Consider the following 6,039-nt stretch of genomic DNA (forward strand, 5'->3'; position numbering starts at 1 on the left):
CACACTCACCAGTCCAAAATTAAATAAAAAAAGAAATTGGAGACACAAAGTACAGTAAGGTGAGGTGTTTAATGTCTGTCTGGCAAGATCAGGTGTCTGGTGGGCAGGCACACCCAAAGGGTTTACCACCAACATTTTATTCCTGGTGCTCAGGTCCCTCCCTTGGTTTCTCATTGGCTGAGTTCTATGGGGTATAAAATCTTCTGGGACCTCCCCTAAGTTTCATTATTTCCTTATAGGGTATTCTTTCCTTTCCAGTTTAAATTCCTCTTTCAGTTGGCCTCTCTCCAACATCCTGTTTGCCTGAGAACCCTCCAGGTGCATGAACTTTGTCATGTCCACTGGACCCTATGCTGGAAAACTACCAGTCATTTTCCATTCAGGGTTAAATGCTTCACCTTGAAAATGGACTACCACTGACTTTAATTCTAACATTTATGTAAAAGAGAAAACCTCACTCATGACAATTAAAAAAAAAGTGCAAAATGTAAGTTGCATCAGATTAGTAATTAAAATTTCAACACTCTTGTGTATTATATAATTTAATTTATATTTTTAATTCAAAAGATGTATAGTATTGCTGTATAAAGGAAAAGCAATAGTAAAAAGAAAGTACCTCGAATTATTTATTTAAATCCTCATCCAAGGACATGTTTACTGATTTTAGACAGAGAGAAAGTAAGAAAAAGGGAGAAAAACAACAATGTGAGAAACATTGATTAGTATTCTCTTGTATGAGCTCCTACCAGGGCTCAAACCTGCAACTTAGGTATGTGCCCTGACATGTCAGTGCCATGACATGATGGTGTGATTTAACTGATTGAGCATTGGTCCATGGACCAAGAGGTCACAGGTTTGATTCCTGATCAGGACACATGTCCAGTTTGTGGTCTCCATCTCCTGGAAGGGCATGCAGGAGGCCTAAAGTCAATGTTTCTCTCTCACAATGATGTTTCTCTCTTTTTCTCTCTCTCTCTCTTTCCCTCTCTCCCTTTCCCTCTCTCTCTCCCTCTGCCTCTCTCTTCCTCCCTCTCTCTAAAATCAATAAAAAAAAGTGTATTTTTAAGAAAAAGAAGATATAAAGGACACTAATAGCAAGCAGAAAAGATGGTAAACTGGTCTACACTGCAATTAAGAACTCTGATCAAGAGAATCTAATAGCAATCACAGAGTAGGAAAATATTTGTTCAGCAGATACAAATGAAAAGAATTTGTTGCTAGAATAGATAAGTAAGTTCCAAGCCAATATGAAAAAGATAACCCAATATATTTGAAAGTAAAGTTTCATATACAAATGTATATAGATGGTCAATATACATATGTAAAAATGCTACAGTCCATTATTATCCAGTAAAATGTAAATGAAAATTACTAAACCATTCCCATGAGAACTAAAATAAAAAATGTAGATGATACCAAGCAGGAGCAAATATATGGTGCAAGTAGCACCCACTTACTGCTACTGGTGTCAGTGTTAATTGCAACCACTTTAGAAATCTATTTGGTGATATGTTTTTAATGCTTTTATTTTATTTTATTGATTTCAGAGAGAGAAAGGGAGAGGGAGAGATAGAAATGTCAATGATGACAGAATACTCCATTGGCTGCCTCCTGCAAGCCTCCTACTGGGGATCAAGCCGGCACCCAAGGCATGTGCCCTGACCAGGAATGAAACAGTGACATCCTGGTTCATGAGTCAGCACTCAACCACTGAGCCACCCCAGCCAGGCTGTCGATATTTTTTTAAAGTTGAACACATGCATACTAAATGTTCCAGTGATTCCATTGCTGAGTGGAAATGAGTACATACATTCACAAAAAGGCATGCAGAAGTTCATGGCAACACTCTTCATAAAGAGTCAAATGTCCATAAGCATGTGTATATAAGTAAATTGTGGTACATTTATACAATGAAGTACTGTACAGCAATGAAGATAAAGGACACCTATTAATAATAACATGGATAAAATGTACAAACATAAGCAAAATAAGCCAGATACAGAGTCTTCATTTTGTGATTTAATTGAAGTGCATAACCTCTGATAGTAGGACAGAGAAGTCGACCTGCTGTGGCAGAGGGTGTGGACAGTATCTGGGAGAGAGCAGCAAGGGCAGGGTGTTGGGGAACAGGTACTGTTCTGTTTCTTAATCTAGAAACTTGTTCAGGCTGTGAAAAGTCACTTGCCATACACCCAAAACTTTGTGAGAGTGGATTTTATTTTAATAAAACATTAAAAGAGAGACAGATTTGGATATGTGATAGCTGAATGATGGTCCTCTAAAGATGTCCAGGTCCTAATGAATCCTCAGAATATGTAAATGTGTTAATTTACATAAGATAGCAGATTAAAGATCTGGGGATGAGGAGATTGTCCGGGATTATCCACGTGGCTCAGCGTCATCACTTAGGTCTTTATAGGAGAGAAGCAGAGGGACGTGTGAGACAGAAGAGTGTCAGAGTGAGATAAAATGAGAAGGCTTGCCCAGCCATTGCTGGCTTTGAACAGGGGAGAAGGGCCATGAGCCAATGAGCCAAGCAATGAAGCTGAAAGAGACAAGAAAACAGTCTTATTCTGGAATTTGTGTTGGTGTAAGAAAATGGAATATATTAAATCTTTATAAGATAAATAGTTATCTGATAATATTCTTTTAAAAGTCCTATCACCCTCCCCTCACCCTTCCCTGGCTATCTCCTCAGAAATGCCATTCTCATCAGATGCCTATCTCATCAGAAATGCCATTTCTGTTATATGCCAGTTTTGGGTGTATGTATGGGTACTTCATGACTCTTTCTTCTCTTTGTGGTATCTGTTTCTTCATACAAGTTCCAGTAGGAACAGCTTTATACATAGTTAACATTCTCTGACTACAAATGTAATGAAACTTCATCAATAACAAACAAAAAAGTTAAAAGTATACATTTGGAGAAATTGAGCACACACTCCATTAATAGCTCAATGAAAAATTCATACAGGTTCCAGTCAAGATGGTGGACTAGAGCCCCCCTGGCTCAGTTAGTGGAGCCTTGTCGCACGTGCTGAAAGGTAATCCCTTGCACAGAAACATTGTGGGTTTGATTCCCAGTGAAGGCACATACCCTGATTGCTGGTCCAGACCTGGTAGGAGCATGTGCAGGAGGCAACCAATGGATGTTTTCCTCTCACATTGATGTTTCGTGCGCGCTCTCTCTACAGAAATAAATACAAAGTGGCAGTCAAAATGAGAGCACAACAAAACATGTCAAAATGAAAGAACAGAACAAAATGCCAGAAATTAAGTAACTAAAATGGAGGCAAGCAATCTACCAGATGCAGAGTTCAAAACATGGTTATAAGGATGCTCAGAAACTTATGGGAAAATATGGAGGGAGAACTTCAACAAAGAAATTTTGTAAACAAACAAGCAAACAAGAGAAAAGACATAGAAACCATTATAAAGAACCATCCATTTAACTTCTGGACATTTATCTGAAGAAATTCAAAAAATTTATTCTAAAAGATATATGTATCCCTATGTTCTTTGCAGCATTATTTACAGCTAGAAGCCCAGTGCACAAATTTGTGCATGGGTGGCATCTGGCCAGGATGGCTGGGGGGAGGAGCTAAGGATTGTTGGCCACCTGCCCCACCCCTGATTGGGGTTCAACTGTGGGCTGGGCTGGCAAGGGGAGGGGCTAAGGGAGGCTGGCTGGCCTGGGAGAGGGGCCAAGGAAGGTTTGCCGGCCAGCCCCGCCTCTGACCAGGCTGGTCGGTTGGCCTCAATATCCATCATAGGAGCTAGTTGTTGTGATCATTCCAGTCATTTTGGTTACTTGTCTTTTATATATATAGACTAGAGGCCCAGTGCATGAAGTTCATGCATGGGAGGTGTTCCTCAGCCTAGCTGGCACCCTCTCTAATCTGAGACACCCTGAGGAATATCTGACTGCCCATTTAGGCACAATACCTTAAACGGACAAACACTCCTCTCACAATCCAGGACAGCTGGCTCCCAACTGCTGGCCTGCCTGCCAGCCTGATCACCCCCTAACCACTCTCATGCCAGCCTGATGATGCTTAGCTGCTCCCCTGCAAGCCTATTTGCCCCCAACTTCTCTCCTCTGCTGGCCTGGTCACCCCTAACTGCCCTCCCCTGCAGGGTTGATCGCCTCCAACTGCCCTCTTTTGCAGGCTTGGTGCTTTCCAACTGCCCTCTCTCATCATTTATGTTTCTATCTCTCTCTCCCTCTCCCTTCCTCTCTGAAATCAATTATATACATTTTTAAATGTCATTTAATACCACATAAAAAGTGCTGACCTAAGTGAATAATAATATAACTGATTATGGGAACCCTGATCAGAGTGTGCCAGATGTTCAAGGCCAAGTAGCCACATGTAGGCGCAAGGACACAGCAGTTTCACTGTATGCATTGTGCAGGCCTGCTTTTCTATAACCCAAATACTGAGTCACTGTTTTCGCAAGAATCCTCTTTTGTCTAAGTTAGAATAAAGATGTGTTACTGACCAGCCAGTGAGAGGGTGCCTAGTCAGACTACTTTGTGTGATAGCTCCTATGTCTACTGAGGCTGCTTTTACGTAAAGCTGTGTGTACAATGGCTGCCTTTGTGGGACTACTTATGCTTTGTCTAATGGCTCCTTAGAAGCAATGGTTACTGGGGCTGCAATAAAAACTCTCCCATATGCCCACAACTTCTCATGTCTTCTTCGTCTAATACCTGGCGTCCAGGGACTTGGACTCAACAGTCAGCATAGTCAATCAGGATAAAAGAGTGGGTATTCCCACAATTGCTACAGTGAGCAGGGTCCAGGAAAAACTTACTTCAACACTGATATAATGGGTGTTAAACATTAAGCCAAAGGAAATGGATTTATATTGCAATGTAAGTAAAATAACCAATCAAATGTACTCTGCCCTTGTTTTTGGCATACCAACTAAATGAGTCCGTTATCTGAAATTCCCTCGTCACCAATAAGGCAGGTGTGTTCCAAGGGCAAGTGTCAAAAGGAAGAGATTTTGTCCAGAGTGAATACTTGGCTACACTTCCCAAGTGTCTGTTTTTATCTTTCTAGGGCCTAGAATCTAGGCAGTCATTGTCTTTTGATACTAAAACAGGGAAGTCATTGAATTAAGTTTTTGACAAAATAATTGAGAATCACACTACGTCATCCAGTATATGCTAGCTTTATTCCCAATCTCTGAGGAAACCAGAGGTTGATGTTGCAGCTTATTTAAAGCAATGAAAAAGCAATACACAGAAGCTGAGTTTATGAAACTAACACATAGGGTTTTTCACAGACCTGGTCCATTGTCAGCATCTAATTCGTGTCATTTTTTTTCTCTTTAAAAAAAAAAAGAAAGAATATATATATATATATATATATATATATATATATATATATATATATATTTGATTTTTTACAGAGAGGAAGAGAGAGGGATAGAGAGTTAGAAACATCAATGAGAAAGAATCATCGATCAACTGCCTCCTGCACACCCCTCACTGGAAATGTGCTCACAACCAAGGTACATGCCCTTGACCGGAATTGAACCTGGGACCCTTCAGTCCGCAGACCGATGTTCTATTCACTGAGCCAAACCTGTCTCAGCTTTTTTCTCTTAAATTTTTTATTTTATTTTTATTTTTATTGATTTCAGAGAAGGTGAGAGACAAACATCAAGGATGAGAGAGAATCACTGATTAGCTGGCTCCTGCACAGCCCCCGCTGCGGATAGAACTTGCAACCTGGGCATGCTTCCTTGCAGGGAATCAAACCCAGGGCCCTTCAGTCCACAGGCCTATGCTCTATCTACTGAGCCAGAGCACCTAGGGCTCATGTCTTTCTTTTTACCTAACACATGCTGCCTGAATCCTGCAATCTTGATTAAAATCCAGACCCCTTCAAGGTGATTCCAGATTAGGTCCACAGACCGTGCCTTCAGGATGGATTAATGCCTGCACCAGGGGGCAACTCAAAGTTTTCCCCCGTCGCCCAAGGCTTTCTGGGCAGCTCCTACTGCTGCCGGTTCCCTGTCCTGTCC

The sequence above is a fragment of the Pipistrellus kuhlii genome, unplaced genomic scaffold (assembly GCF_014108245.1).
Source record: "Pipistrellus kuhlii isolate mPipKuh1 unplaced genomic scaffold, mPipKuh1.p scaffold_m20_p_3, whole genome shotgun sequence".
NCBI classification, from domain to species: Eukaryota; Metazoa; Chordata; class Mammalia; order Chiroptera; family Vespertilionidae; genus Pipistrellus; species Pipistrellus kuhlii.